General features: G+C 41.6%; 1 long non-coding RNA gene and 1 pseudogene across 1 annotated transcript in view; one reads left to right on the top strand and one right to left on the bottom strand.

Annotated features, from left to right (window-relative positions):
- The window catches only part of LOC105831524, a 221,029-nt gene that overhangs the window by 125,676 nt on the left and 80,213 nt on the right, over window positions 1-15,140 (bottom strand). The window lies entirely within an intron of this gene.
- Window positions 3,356-6,127, top strand: LOC118645403 (annotated as a pseudogene).

The following is a 15,140-nucleotide window of genomic DNA, read 5'->3' as shown; positions in this document are numbered from 1 at the left end:
TGGTATTGTTTATCTAAACATTGTCTAAAATTTTGTTAAAAAAATTTAAAACATTTCTGTTTATCTATTAGTCGTTTATAACGTGTTCTGACACAAATTATTGTTTTCGCGTTACGAGTGCGTGACTGAGGATGTTGGACAACAACGGCGTGCAAGAGCCACTATGCTTTTCACCGACTCACGGAGGCATATCTCTTCAGTAAGAAGCGAGGAACACTTTCGAAAATCTCGTGACTCTTGTCCGTCGCGAAGGTATCTCCTAGACGAAGAGAGTAATTGTTTTCATGTTAGCGCGAGAGAGGGAGAAAGAGAGAAAGGGAGAGAGAGAGAGAGAGAGAAATCCTTCTTGTAAAAGGAAAACGGAATCTGGGGATGAATCCAGAGCGTGGCCATTTTGTCTGTTTAGTTCCACACGGAGACACCCGATGTATAGGTGCCGCGATGCGTATAATCGCTAATGTTGGAACCCCCTTATCCAACCAGCGGGGTGGGCAGAGGGTGAGCCGCCGCTAATCTACTAGATACCTCTCGCTCTTTTCATCACCAACTCCCAAATGGGCCTCGTGAGATCTCGATACCGATGCTGCTCTCGTGCATATGAGATAAACGTCGATACGTGACGTGACGTGACGAAAGTCAGGCCGGTGTTTCCACGATGTAAAATGTCGCGTGTAAAAAGCACTCTATGAAAAATTTTTCTATGAATTCGATCGCTACGTAACTAAATCTTAAAAAAAAAATTTTTTTTACATATGATAGCATTACAGCAATCACAAAAAATTATTTCTATAATTATTATAGATGTTTTCATGCAAAAGAGAGTTTTTACGTCAAAAATAGAAAATGTTTAGTAAATATTTGAAAATCAATTTGTTTTAGGCGATTTAAAAAATACACGCGATAATATTAATCTTTATATACCATTTTTCAGAAAGCAATACGTAGCTCCATTTTTCCCATTCCCGTTCTCTTTGCCATAATACATGTCATGATAGATTTTTTTCGGTGACCAATCCCATGATCGATACACCCGCGGATCACGAGAGCCATTTTGTCGCACCCTTTTTCCAACGGCCTTTAGCTGCCTCCCAGAATGCGATGTGCACGTCCTTTTTGCGGTCTTTTGTGAGAAATCTGCTGCACGAAATCCCACTTGGTCCATGTCACCGGTTTTACGCTTCGGTGCATCGTGAGCCCCGTATTCCTCGTCGTTCGCACGAGGCCGAGCTCGAAGAATGGATGGAATTGGCCTTTTCCATTTTCGCACAGAGTGCCAGCCCATAATACGTTTCTGCGAGCCATAGAGGAGCCGCACGATACGCCGAGTGAACATTCTCCTCATTGTTATGTGGAAGCTTACCAGGGACATCGCCTACACTCGCGCAAAAATTAACGTGGCCTATCTTTTTAACATCTTTCATGCATCTTAATGTATATCGATAATTCGTATACATATTTCCAACAAATGTATATTAAAGTATCACAGTATTACAATATAATATTTCTGTGCATCAATTCTGTAAAATTTCATAAAAATCACGACCGCAGTCTTACAAAGTCAAACCGGCATGTACTTTTTTTGCTTCCATTATTATCGTTTGCAAACGCAAGTTGTAATAATGCGAACCTTCTCAATGATGGAATATCTCATACGTGCGACTAGTTTCTCGTCTTCTAGGTAGAAAAGAGCCGAAGGCGAAGTCTCTCGGCAGATCCGTTTAACCATCAGAAGAGTAGTAGGTACTCGTCTCTGGTCGCCGTCGGCCTCTGATTGTCCTTTATTGGGTTAAATTGAACTTCCTTCTCGTGATACGCGGCTCGCATCAACTCACTCGCTCTGAGTAGTTGCTTAGCTCTTAAACATCTGTATAAGTACAGGGTGTGCTTAAAGTATCTCGATTTGTCTCTGTCCGCTTTGCGAGTCGACTTCCGATCTCCGATTTAAACATTCGCAGTATCAGTTTACACATTATCGCAAACAGTCGCGGACATTACGCAATCAGAAACGTTCCGATATACGTTTTTTATTCTTTTATCTGAAAATACTCGCTTTTGCACTATCGTTTCCTCAAATCGATACGAACGGCTTAATGCTTACAAATTACTTTCTACGTATTTCCTGGAAAAAAAAACTACCATTTAAATAATTATCATATGTACCAATATTTCTGAATATCGTTAGTTACTTCCTGTTATCTAGATCACGCAACGATATCGAGTCACCTTGTATATAACTGAGTCGGCGAGTCATGCGAGCTTAAGAGTTAAGAGTTTGGGTTTGCTACGCAACAATTCGCGAGGGGGCGAACCACAACTCAGGAATTCAGAGCGGGTAAATACGGCGGGCGTCTTATTCTTACGTGTGGAGAACGCGTTCCGCGGGACCTGTGAACTATGTTTAACGTGGCCTCGCTTCAAAGCTGTCGCTATTCTCTTGGTTATAAGATCTCGTATCTTCATCGACAGTTATGAATTGTATACAAGATATTCGGGATGTACATGTTAGCGGACTATTTTGTAATTTTTCACGAAATGAACATTATAATGTTCGACGTCTAATATTATAAATGTTTGAAATGCAATTGTAATAAATGTATCAAAAGCTATAAAATACTTTTTTTTCAAGATTACAATTGTCAAAAATTTAATAATGTACGTACATTTATAATTTAAACGTTATATTCGATATTTACTTAATCACGCTACACATTTACATATTAGCTAGTAACAACTATAGCATACGATTAATTCACGTATTGAATTAATACCGCTTATGCCGATCGAATTACATCCACAAAATTGTATTTTCCAGGTGTCTAACTTTGCCGGTTGAGAATCTCTGCTTGAGGGAATCGTACTGATAAGAATGAATTATGCAGATGAATGTTGCGGCGATGTCGCCGATGTATCAAACCGCCTCAACTAGCTCATTCTCCTTCGTTATCTATTCATTGACGAGCCCGACGTGCGCGACGTGATCGTGGACCAGAAATCCGGACTGTTCCCATGTTCCACTTATAGCATTTGGTCCAATCGCACGCGTCTGACTTTAGACGATGTCTGATAGCCCCGGAGTCAACATTACTCTCGATAACGATCGCGCGCAAACATTTCTATATTTATTCGTTGAAAGCTCTGCGGGCAGCTGTGCCCGCTCTTTCGGATTTGTCGTCGCTAATCGTCCCCGTCAAAGACCTTCCCGCGCTTCCACAAGTGTATTTGCATCGTTCACTTGGACATGTCAAGTTGACGTTCATTAAACGTTCTCGGAGAAGCTTGCTAGTACCGCTAGACGTCTGTTAACGGGTACATTTGTCGCTGTACTATATCTACCAATCTTTATCTAAATCAGCGATTTTGTGGTAAGGACAGCTTCATTGACATACTTATATTCCGAGAAATGCGTTGTCACTATACATACATTGCTAGTCATGAAAACAGTAAATCCTTAATAACAACAGTTCGCACGGAATATACATCTTCACTAATTATAAAACTCAAAGAGCTACCAAAATAAGGAACGATGCCGAAAGAGCGATTCCGACGGAGGTGACGATAGATCATTAAGCAGTTGACTTGATTTAAGTAACGAAGGCTAATCCCCCTAGAGTTAATAACCTTCCCGAGAATAAAAGTGGCCAGCTTGGTATTCGGCACCGTTGCTAGTCGCCGGCGAGGAAACGGCATCGCCCGGCTTCGTTCGCCGCGGAGAACCTGGCAAGGTATGGTGAGGCAGACCAGGGGTAGGTGAGGATGGGGGAGAAGGGAGAGGTAACTTAATGACGCCGCATCCGGGAGTCGCCAGGACATTGTACCTCGCAAAAAAGGATCTTATAACGCGTCCACACAGCTGGACCCGCATACTACGTTCGTCCGTGTTCGAATGGGAGATCCCCGATCCATTAACGGGCCGGCGCGAACATTAATAATCCGCGCCTTCTCACCCGGATTGCTGGCGCGGACGCACGAGCTGTAAGGTGGCGGCAACCTTGCCCAGGTGACGTAATGGTAGCCGATCCGCGGCGTATCGGCTTCCTGAAGCGGTAGCCGCGTCTTTTGTACCACGTCAAAGCTAATCACACTTTGTGAATTATCCAGATGGCGTCAATAAATCAGATTCGGGAACGCCATGCCAGATTGGGCCCAGTTTTTGTGGAGCTCCCGAGTAACGATGTGAAATAGCACAGGTTGGAAGTTGATATGTATAGACATAATTGGAGGTGCATAAATATTAGGAGGCATACGAAAGAATTATCACGCTTTAATTGTTACACGTTAAATCGAAACGTTTTCCAATTTTTGCAAAATGTATTTTTTGCATATTTTTAGTAGTAATAATGTATCGAATTTATTACAGCAGTAAATTGCACGTATTAAGCCAATAATTTTGCGAGATATAAATGCTTGCAACTCTATAAGTTTAAGCTTGAAATAATGTCTCTCAACGGATAGTTCAAGATTAATGACGAAAATTGCGATTGGCGGTAGGTGAACAAAAGAAAATATATAAGCTTCCCAATAGTGTTGAACCAATATATAGGTGATCTCGCCATGTAGGTCCACGAGTTCGAGCCTGGGTTGATCGGTTCGATTTCAAAAAAGGACCGCCCTCCCGCGGCGCGAATCCCCGTTCATCCATTCATCCAACCGCGAGTTACGTTGTCTTCCGCCGTGTGGTGAAAGAAGAAGACGAAGTAGAATGAAGAAGAACAAGAGGCGGAGGAGAATAGAGCGTACAATCACGATGAGTGGCGACCGTGAGGTGCGAGCTGCGAGTAGAAAGGCTCCTGGGCTGCCAACCTAATAAAGCAATTTGTCACGGTTGTCGTCCGAATGCCAGCCATACATTAACACACAATCTCGCCTCCGAGAGAGCCGAGCCATCGTCTTCTTCTTTCCTCGCTGGATAATCTCTCTCTTCTCCCGTTCTAGTCTCTTCGATTCCTCTGTATCCATAACTTTCTCCTTAGTGCGCGTTCCCGATAGTTCTGAGCGTATAAAGTTTACCATAATCAGATATTATGAAATTGGGAAGAAACGAAGAATTTAGAATGCGAAGGTTGTAAAAATAGTGCGAAGATGTGGAGTAATGTAACGACAATGTAAGTACTAAATATATAGAACACCTTGCTCATAACGATCAAAGCAAAGAAATTCTAAACGCGTACCGACAATTGCTCACTGCATCGCTAGAAGAACATACAAGAGCCATTTGTCAATAGCCGCACAATCCCTACTGACTTTCCAACGGATGCACATAGGTGACTGAGAACATGCGCATACTATTTTCTTCCACGTCCGCCGGAGCACAATGCCCGCGGATTATTACGCGCTTTTTGCACGAAGCGAGAGACCCTAGGACGATCAAGGCAAAGGATGGGGATCTGACTTCCTCGGCGACGCCGTTGTAAAGGCGAAGACGTTCTGCAGGTTCTTGCTACTGGGAAGAGGTGCGGGACACATGTGATTGATGGATCCTCTCTACGAGTGGTCCACGGCGAACCAGATGGGACTTCCTCTCCTCCAACGTGCGTTACCTCTCCCTTTCTCCCGTTCCCGACTCTTCACGTTTTTCTTCTTCGTTCCCATCGTCGTCTTCTTCTTCTTCTTCGCGAACGCCTTCGCATCCGATGCGCCGCCGCGCGGCTTTCTAATCAAGAAATATTGGTCACACTCAGCTCCCAGTAGCTCAGGAAACTCGCTGGACATGTACATTTCCGGCAAGATCGACGATGCCTGGAGGAAACGAGGAAATTATTCATAATTTTTGTCCGCGATATTTAACCACAGATACGCACAATACTAATAGTAAAGCATGACGACGACATAAAATATTAATCGTAAATTAAAAGAACGGGTAATCAATCGGTACTCGTCAATCATGTGTAATTTTGTGAGCGTAAAGTAATAAAATTACTTCCCTCTAAGTGAAGGCTATTTTCATCGTTCTTGAATATAAATCTCTAATCCGGTGAAAATACCTTTAGAAATTTATCAAAATATTAGATGAAATTTTTAAGGACGGAGCAGCTCGAATTAACTAGATTTCTGCATAATGTATCCTGATCGCAAAATTATATTTATCTCATTCAATTTCCTTGACAGGAAGCTACCGATCCGCGATTGTGCCACGCGCGGCTTTCGTCTCTCCTTCAACGACGACTTCGGATCTTGAGTCGCGAAGTGGTGCACACGCGCAAACGCGGACGCGTTTTCACACACCGTCCCGCGTGCGTGTGCGCGTGCGTGTTTGTGTGTCGTGGGGTTAATTGAATCAAGCAGCACGCAACCAGCTCTGTATACACTGCCGGGTCATCCGAGGTCAAATCGGTAATGGGCTGACCCTTAATTCACCATGTGGCCGACCACTGAACGCCGATACATCGTCGCTCGTTCTTGGACATGCGACCCTCCTAAGCACTCGATGACCTTGAACTCGGAAGACCGGACGATAGACATCGTGGATCCACGACAACTTCGACGGCACGAAACCACCCCGCGTCGAAGCTGTCCGCTCGTCACAGCGCTAATACTTCCGCATAGTTCCTCGCGTGCTATTTGAAGACGTAAAAATGACCGGTTTCATTGAAGAAGCGGCCCCGGCGCAATTATTAGTAGACTTTTGATAATTATGATAGAGAGGCGGCACTTAGTTGCGAATGCACGACGTATGAATTTTCTCGTGGCGTAGTGATTGATCCTCGGTTTAAGGGGAAGGAGGGAGGGAATCATGCGGTTGCAATCGTACGTTCATTACACGGCGAAGTCGCGGGGTTGGATAGAACAGGTTTTGAACGGTCATTCAATGAAAAAGCAGCGGAAAAGCTGCTGGAGCAAGAGCTTAATATAATAGATATCTGATTTGGGGGGGGGGGGGAAATAAATGTAGGAAGTTAAAGAACATTATATTCGCAAAATATTTCTTGTAAACTATTTGTATATTATATTTTATTCATTATTTATATCAATTCTAATAAAACTGTTTTATATATATGTGTAATACTTTAATTGTAAAAAATATGAATAATTGCTAAACCATTAAGTTGAATGTGACAGTACGAGAAAGCAACTTTAGGTCGATTAAATTGTTTACTGATCGGAGTGATACTATTAGCACGTGCGAGTGCGAGCGAATTTGGAGGTCGGTCGTGGATCGATGAGCTTAAATCGCTCTCTCGTGTCTCGTCTGCAATTTGTGAGAGGACCTCTTAATTCGATGTGGTTTTCTGCGCTCACCAGGCCGCTCGGTAGGCACGAACAACGTGTAAATATGTAACGAGTTCATTAGGCTGCCGGTCCGGCAAACTTTCGTGGCCGCTATAACGACGATCGCTGCCGCTAATTACGGTTTCACTGAATTTCCTCGATTAACCACGCTGCCCTCAACTTCTTCTCGACATTCGCACCTTCACGACGAACGTCGCACTAACAGCTTGATTAATGACTAATTACAAATTACATTTTATAGAGAGTTCACGTATATTGTTGAAGCAGAAAATGAAAATTTAGAAGTCAACAGCAACTGACGATTTGGCATTATATTACAATTTTATCATATGACTCATTTGATTATTTCACTTAATTAAAAATTTTGTAAAGTTCTTTCATGCTTGTTTTGTAGAGCAATATACTCTTACAAAAAATAAAAATTAATATTTAGAAGGCGATATTTTGAGAACATACAAATATCAACACGTCATTAAATTTTATTTTACATCGTTTTACAAGCTTTCGATTTCCGTTCTAAGATCCCTGAGGAAAGCAAATGGACTCTTCATCGCACGGTGCGCGGCTCTGGGAAAAGGATTGAATCTTTTCTTTTTATCAACTCGGCGCGTCCCAATCTCCAAAATTATGGCCAATAAAACGGTACACGGTACAAGAACAAAACCGCCACTTTACGACGGTGGCAAGGGGACTCCGGCGTGACGGACGAATAGTGCAGAGCTCATCGCGTCTAACGAGTTCCCGCGACGCACATTGAATCCCACACGGCGAAACCGCGACACACAAATCCCACGGAGACGCTTATCCGCCGCGACGCATATCGCCACGAGAAGACGACGAATTTAATTTGTTCGACCTCGGGGCCCACACGTGCCTCGCGATTCGTCCATCATTGGGTCAGACGTGTCGCAGAGATTCAAAAGGGACTTTCTCTCGCTAATTGTCTAATTGACGTGACCGTACGCCGTGGCTACGAACGGCCGAAGAAAGGCGAATCTACGAAGGGTTGGGTCTGAGACACCGACCGGGCAATCAGTATCAAGTTTCCCCCCCTTCTCTCTTTCTCTCTCTTCTTACTTCTCTCGTTCCTTCTGTTTCAACGTGTGGACGTACAACAAACGGCTCTCTCAGTTCCTATCGCGTCAACGCATCTGATAAGAGCCGAGGTCACCCGGTAACTAGTCAACAGATGCGGCCAATTGGACGGCTTAATACTCTACGACGCGACGCTTGGAGGGAGAGTGCGATCGTAAGGCGTGTGCACTGTGAATTTTTATAATGCTGCATTGTGTGCATTATTAAAGCAATAAAATTGATAAAAGTTCAATTATGTTAAATAATTTTTAAAAAATGTCTGTGAATGTAACAATTATACATTATAATATAGTATTTAAAAAGTAAAATTTTCCATATTGCTTTGAAATTTAGAAATGAGATGTAAAATAGACATTTAAATATTTATCCAATTATGATACTAATAATAAAATTGTACATAAATATAGTAACATATATATTATAATATTTAGTTGCAATACACACACCGCGTAAATTTTTAACGTTAGTCCATTTATTACTTTTTACTACCTGATAAATGTGTCTGAATGTAGTAAATAATCCGTCTGTTGAATAATGTATTAGAGGATTTTATGATTTAGACCTGACATTGCAGTTTGATGATTAATTACAGCAATTACTAATTACAGCTGCCTTATTTTTAAAAATATCCGATTTATAAAAGCGAACTTCAATGATTTACGATATTTCTTACAAATTAATCAGCCTTTACATATCGTGTAACATATGGGTAGATAGAATAATAAAAGTATCGTTAGCGAAGTCCTGCAGACAACGGTATGGTTAAGCAGATACACGTAAAGTTCAATGCCTCTACAATTTTGTTATAAAACAAATAATTTTATTTTAAAAATAAATTCAATTTTAATACTTTTTAAATAATTTTTAAAAAAATTCAGCATTGTTTGCAATAAGCACGCAATGTATGTAGTATTATGAAATAATATATAATATGTTCAAACATCAACTTTACTAAAGAATTCTTTCATCAAAATACCAATATTTATAAAGAGATATTGTATGTGAATCTGTCTCGAAGCCTTTCGGGATCCTTTTCTTCTTTCATTCGAAATTATAACAAGAGTAAAACTTTTACTTCTTCTTTTAAAGCTCAATTTATTAAAAGTCTCCAATTTTTCATCCATCGTTCAGACACAATGTCTCAATTTTTAAGTGAAAGAGACTCCTTTTTAGGCCTTTGAGTAAAGCACGCAATTGATGAGAGTCCTATATAATATAATCCAAGACAATGAGTACGATGGGTTCTTCATGAAGGACAATTTGACGTCCGGACACATTCAGAGCGCGGTAGCTCTTACAGCGAGCTCCAGAAATCGCCGAGTCGGCGGCAATCGCGAGACTCGGCCGAAGTTTTGATGTCACAAGTTTCTCCTGGATGTCGAGAGTGGTTGTTAAAAGTCGTGTCGCAATCGTCGTGTTGGCGAGCCACTGACATGGGGCTGCGCCCGACTGCGCAACTTCTCGTCTTTCTGTAATCTCTTGAACATGGTACCTATGTACGCGCATATATACTTTTAACACTCTTGTGATTGCGCGGAATTGGCGAGTGAACGAATTATTGCCTACACCGCGTAGAATTATGATCTAGTGTTTTACGATACAGTCGTTCTCTTTTTCTGTTTAGCGAGTTCACGGAATCCATTTTGTATACCGGGTGTTACTAATAAACTTGGAGTTTTTATTTATAAAATTAATTTAGAACAAAATATATTTACACATAAAACCTAGAAAACCAAAGCGAAAATGTATCTTGTTTAAGTTGAAAAATTTTCATCGTTTATTCTCGTATTCATTCAATCGTGTTCATCCAATCGAAACGAATCGTAATCTGCAGAATCGGTTGCCGTAACTTCAACAATAAGCCACGATGTACCCCAACAATTAAATGGTCCGTTGATTAGCGTGCGAAATCGGCTGAGTCCCATCGAGTCCGTTCACGCTCGCGCGATTCGCGCCTTTTTCGTTCGCCTCAACGCGTGCGTCGATCCTCGAATCACCCACGTTCAACAGGCCGCATTAAGCTACCCCTCGTTACACATATTATAAAGGAAAGAAGGATAGAGAGAGAGAGAGAGAGAGAGAGAGAAAGAGAAAATAAAAACGATTCACGATTTGATACAATGCTTTCTATGAAGCTTATCTCAATATGTATGATTTTAAGCTATAATTTAAATGTTTATTGAAATAAAAAGAGTTGCCTTCTTTTATTTTTTAAATATCTTGTACGCACAAAAAATTTATTAGATAACATTTTATTTGAGTTAAATTTAAAAAAAATTAATTACGTTATATTTCGTGTTCAGTATCGACAGATAATACCAAGTTGTACATTTGTTACTATTAGCTGTTAATTGCGGGAGATTTAGCACGAGGAACAGAACAGAACTTAATCATTGGCATCCGCGATACTCTGTTTTTCAAGCCGGCCGAGTGTTACGGGCAAGCGGTGAGATTTTACCATTAAGGAACGTCATTAACATTGCGATGATTAATTACGAGCGACGACTTCACGAGTCGTTAACCGCCAGGCGACGGACTCTCTCGAATTCCCTCCTGACTGAGGAAACGACGAGTTGTGCGCCTCGATCTCATTCGATCGTCGGGACCACGTCGACCGCAGTAATTCTTGAACCCGCTGCTGGAAGTGATTCTTACTGACCCAAAAACTCGAGGCGCCCAAGGCTCCATTATGTAAATTAAAATACTGAAAGAAGCAATGCGCGCCATTGCTCTCTTATTACCATCTTTCGTAATCGCTATCGGTTCGTTAAACACTTGAACAAAGCGATCATGGTAATCTTTTTAACTTATACTGAAAATTACTGGCACTTTTACAATAATGCTAGTATTATTTTCTAGACAAATTTTTATCATTAATAAAAATTTACAATACAAATGCGAATATTCCACATGCGAATATATAAGCAAACAAGAAGTAAGCATTCTCTAAGTTCATTACAAGAAATTTGAATCCCCGATTCATTAGATCTAATCAAGAAGCCTTATTAGTCTAATATACATAAGCTGCCGATCGTTTGAAGAAAGAGAGAGCGAGAGAGAGAGAGAGCAAAGAAAGGGGATGAAGGAGGGAGAGATAGAGAGAAACAAGAGGATGCCAGAGAGAGATTCGATGAGAAGAGGGTGAGCTTTGATTGGTCCATTGAGGACACGTGCTGGCAACCCCGACGTGGCTCAGCCCTCTGGCTGTGCATCTCGTTACGAACTCATTCAGGAACTCCAACGTCGCCAATGACGGAATCAAGTGGAATTGTTAACGGGGGCACCGTAGGTGGTTGGGAGAAGAGAAGGCGATAGAGATCGAGCCCTAATGACAACGATATAATCTGATGAGATAATTCACTTTACATGATCGTCACCGCGGGATCTCCGACGTGTTGATACTTATCGGACTTGACTCGAAGGTTAATGACGTTCCAACATCATACGCGCGTACCGTCAGGATTAACAAAATTTATTTTTTAATCAAGAGTTGTTTATTTATATAACAACGTAATATTGGCAAGCAGCGATTGATATCGATTAGTATTATATTGCACATATCATTTGCATTTATGAGTCTGTAAGTAATGTCTAAACAAAGGAGACGGGGATAATGAAAATTAATGACGCCACTGCGATTGAAGCGAAAAGATAGCGATCAAGTCTCGATGACAATAATGTGAAATAATGTTATATGACAGCCGCGGGAGCTGCGTGATTTCTCAACTGCTTAATATACATTAATCAATGCGAATGTATACAAAAGATTCAAGATCCTATCGAGCAATACATGCGTGATAATTATTATTTCTACAAGTGTTAGTGCCAACACGGCTTATTGAAGATACAATTACATTAGCAATTGTAGCAACACTGTTATTGTACCTGTTTATAAATTATAGACATTATTCGTTCACTACGGATGTTAACAGAAATTTATTGGTGTTTAATAATAATTAGCTAATTGACATCAATGTAAGAAGACGAATAAACAACGTTTATTCGAGTAAAATAGATGAGAAAAACCTATATATAGAAAAGTCGAATTCGTATAGAAAATGTCCTAGATACTTAATATTTTTCCAAATAAAGTTTCTCCGTAGAATTTTGTAATATCACAAATGAGCAGTCTTAAAATAAGAATCGATACTTTCCAAGTTGTACACAGTGTTTCCTCTGAGCCGAAGAAAATAACCACGCTGTCAACTCTGGGACCGAATCTATCGCGCGTAGACCGCGTCGCCAAACTTCCGTTGAAGGAACGACTTGAGTTCCGACTTCCTCGCCAATAAGGCACAGGTAGGTCCCATGTTGCCCGACTCGACGCTACTTGCCACGTTGCGAATTTCCACGAGTGCACTTCAGCGTCTTTCAACCGCGCGGCCGGTGAAGCACCCTTCGATGCTGTCGACAGCGCTGCGACGGACGGGGAATACCCCCGCAGCCGCACAGCCGCCGCGGCCGCATGAAAACGTGTACGGAATATAATGGACGAGTGAAGTGCGTCGCGGTCGCTCTCCCGAAGTGGGCATTGTTGGCCCACATGCTCGCTCGAACAAACCGGGCTGATCGACCTCGTGGTTAACACATGGGAACGCCGACAGGCCGCCCCGTTTCTTCCTCTTCCCGTTCGCCGTTCCCTTTTCTTCTAATCTCGTCTTTCCGCGGCGTCCTCCTTACTCTCCTCCCAATTATGGCGTCGACCTTTAAGATCATTAGTCGCTGACAATGCTCCTGCACGACTTCCTCGTTTGTACACTTAAGATACGTGAGCAATTTAAGTTTGGATTAAGCTGCAAGATTGGCAGGCCCATTTACTGATGTGGGAGCGTAGGTATAACTGATGCCTCATTAATAATAGACAGTTACATTCTTGTGTCATTTTTTTAATAAAAGCGTTTACTAAAAAATTATATCCCGCAATTATGTAACTTGCTGCAAATGTATTTCTTATGTTTTTATAACTGAATTTTATTTCCTTTACTTTGTTAATTTTAAGCGTCGTGACCAATATTTACCGGAATGCCATAGCTGCCAGGGCACTTGACGGATAACGCGCCGCGCTGTAAAATTTTGACCGCGCAAACAAGTTTATATATGCAACGCGCTTTATGAGCACGATAATGCTCTCCATTGAGAAATAGCATCATTTAAGTATCCGCTACTGTTTCACTGTCGATGCCCTGCGACGGACCCTCGAGTCCGTTCTCCTTCAGGCCGGTTAGAGGTGCGGGTACGGATGTGAAAGAGAAACGTACGTATATATGTACGCACGCACCGGTACCCGAAGGGTGAAACAATAAGCGACGGACGACAATGAAGATTTAAGTGGCGACCTCAATGATATCAACTGCACGCCGGAATAGAATTCAATTGAATTGAAGGAACGGCAAAGGGGAGCCTCTCCTCTATCGCTTACGCGGCCGACGTTTTGTAACCACCTCGTTGTCGACTTTAGCAGTTTCCACGTGGATCTCAGCTAAGCCCTCTCGTCTTCTAAATCTGATATCTCAGCTATGTTCTTACAAAGAACACACATGTACAGCAAAGCGATATAATCTTATTATTTCCAACGTGATATTTCATTCATACTTATGACTCTTCTAGTATATAAAACAATAATGTTCGAGTTCAGATAGCACGTGTGAGGTTCATGGATGTGTTTTGTGTTCTGAGATATATCAGGGAGATCAAAATAATATATGTGCCCCACAACAATCTATGGCGATGTACGTGCAAGACTAATTACCCGTAAGCCGTGTAATTTCGTCCCTCCGCTCTCGCACCCACGACCTACCAAGCCAACACGCCAATTCTTTCGAGTATCACGTCGTAGCGCAGTTTAACCGGCAACCGTACGCCAGTAATCACGATTAAGGTGCTTCCCATCAACGAGCGGCGTTAACTACCTGCCGGCCCAATTTGTGGCAAATCCGCGAGCGTTCACCACAAACGCGAGACCCGCTCCGATCCGCTCGCCACCGGTCGCACTCGTGGCGTAATAACGCCACATGCATAATTAATCGTTGCGCTGATATGTCGACGAGCGCGCTACAAATAGGGATAGCATGTGGTTAATTCATCGTGTCGGGGCGATCGCGGGCGATTGTGATTTTATTGCGCGACGTTACACGCGCTTTATCGCGCCGCAGATTATCGTTCGCGGCCGTTTAACCGAACTGTTGGTTCAGCGCCGCTCGCGAGTGGGATCGCGAAAATTGAAAATAAACAGAAAGCTATTACGCCCTCGCGTATAATGATTTACGGCCCAACTTTCTCATTTCGCATTTCGTCGCGAATTATCAACGCGTTTCTTTTTCAGTGATTAATATTGTCTTAATTACTTTATGTGTAGTCTGGATGAGTTTCAGGATCAGAATTCTTATGGATCTGAAGAAATTTTAAGGCAAAAACTATTTTATATTAAGGTTAAAATTAGAATTAAAAAAAAAAGAAATTATTATAAGTAAGAAAGAGCTCGGAACCAATTTCATTCTTTAAAAGTTACTCAACAAGTTAATATTACAAAACTGTCAAACATTTATCATTTAATATTTAATAAATTAAAAAGAGAAATAAAATTGAGCAATAGTACTATGTCTCAATTTTTAGACAAATATCTTGAGCAAGAAAAAGAATAAGAAGAAAAACTTAGACTGATCTGAGATCACATTGAAGATACTCCTAGTGGCGCCATCTCTTCAGGAAGTGAAGAACCAAACTCTCGTGATTATGAGGATCGGTTAGAAACAATAGAGTGTTGTTCTGACTAGTTAATATAAAGCTCGTAAATCAAATACCAAAAGTGATCGTGTGCA

Source organism: Monomorium pharaonis, chromosome 4, assembly GCF_013373865.1.
Source record: "Monomorium pharaonis isolate MP-MQ-018 chromosome 4, ASM1337386v2, whole genome shotgun sequence".
NCBI lineage: Eukaryota > Metazoa > Arthropoda > Insecta > Hymenoptera > Formicidae > Monomorium > Monomorium pharaonis.
The sequence above is the reverse complement of the archived record's forward strand: the minus strand, read 5'-3'. Positions and strand labels throughout refer to the sequence as shown.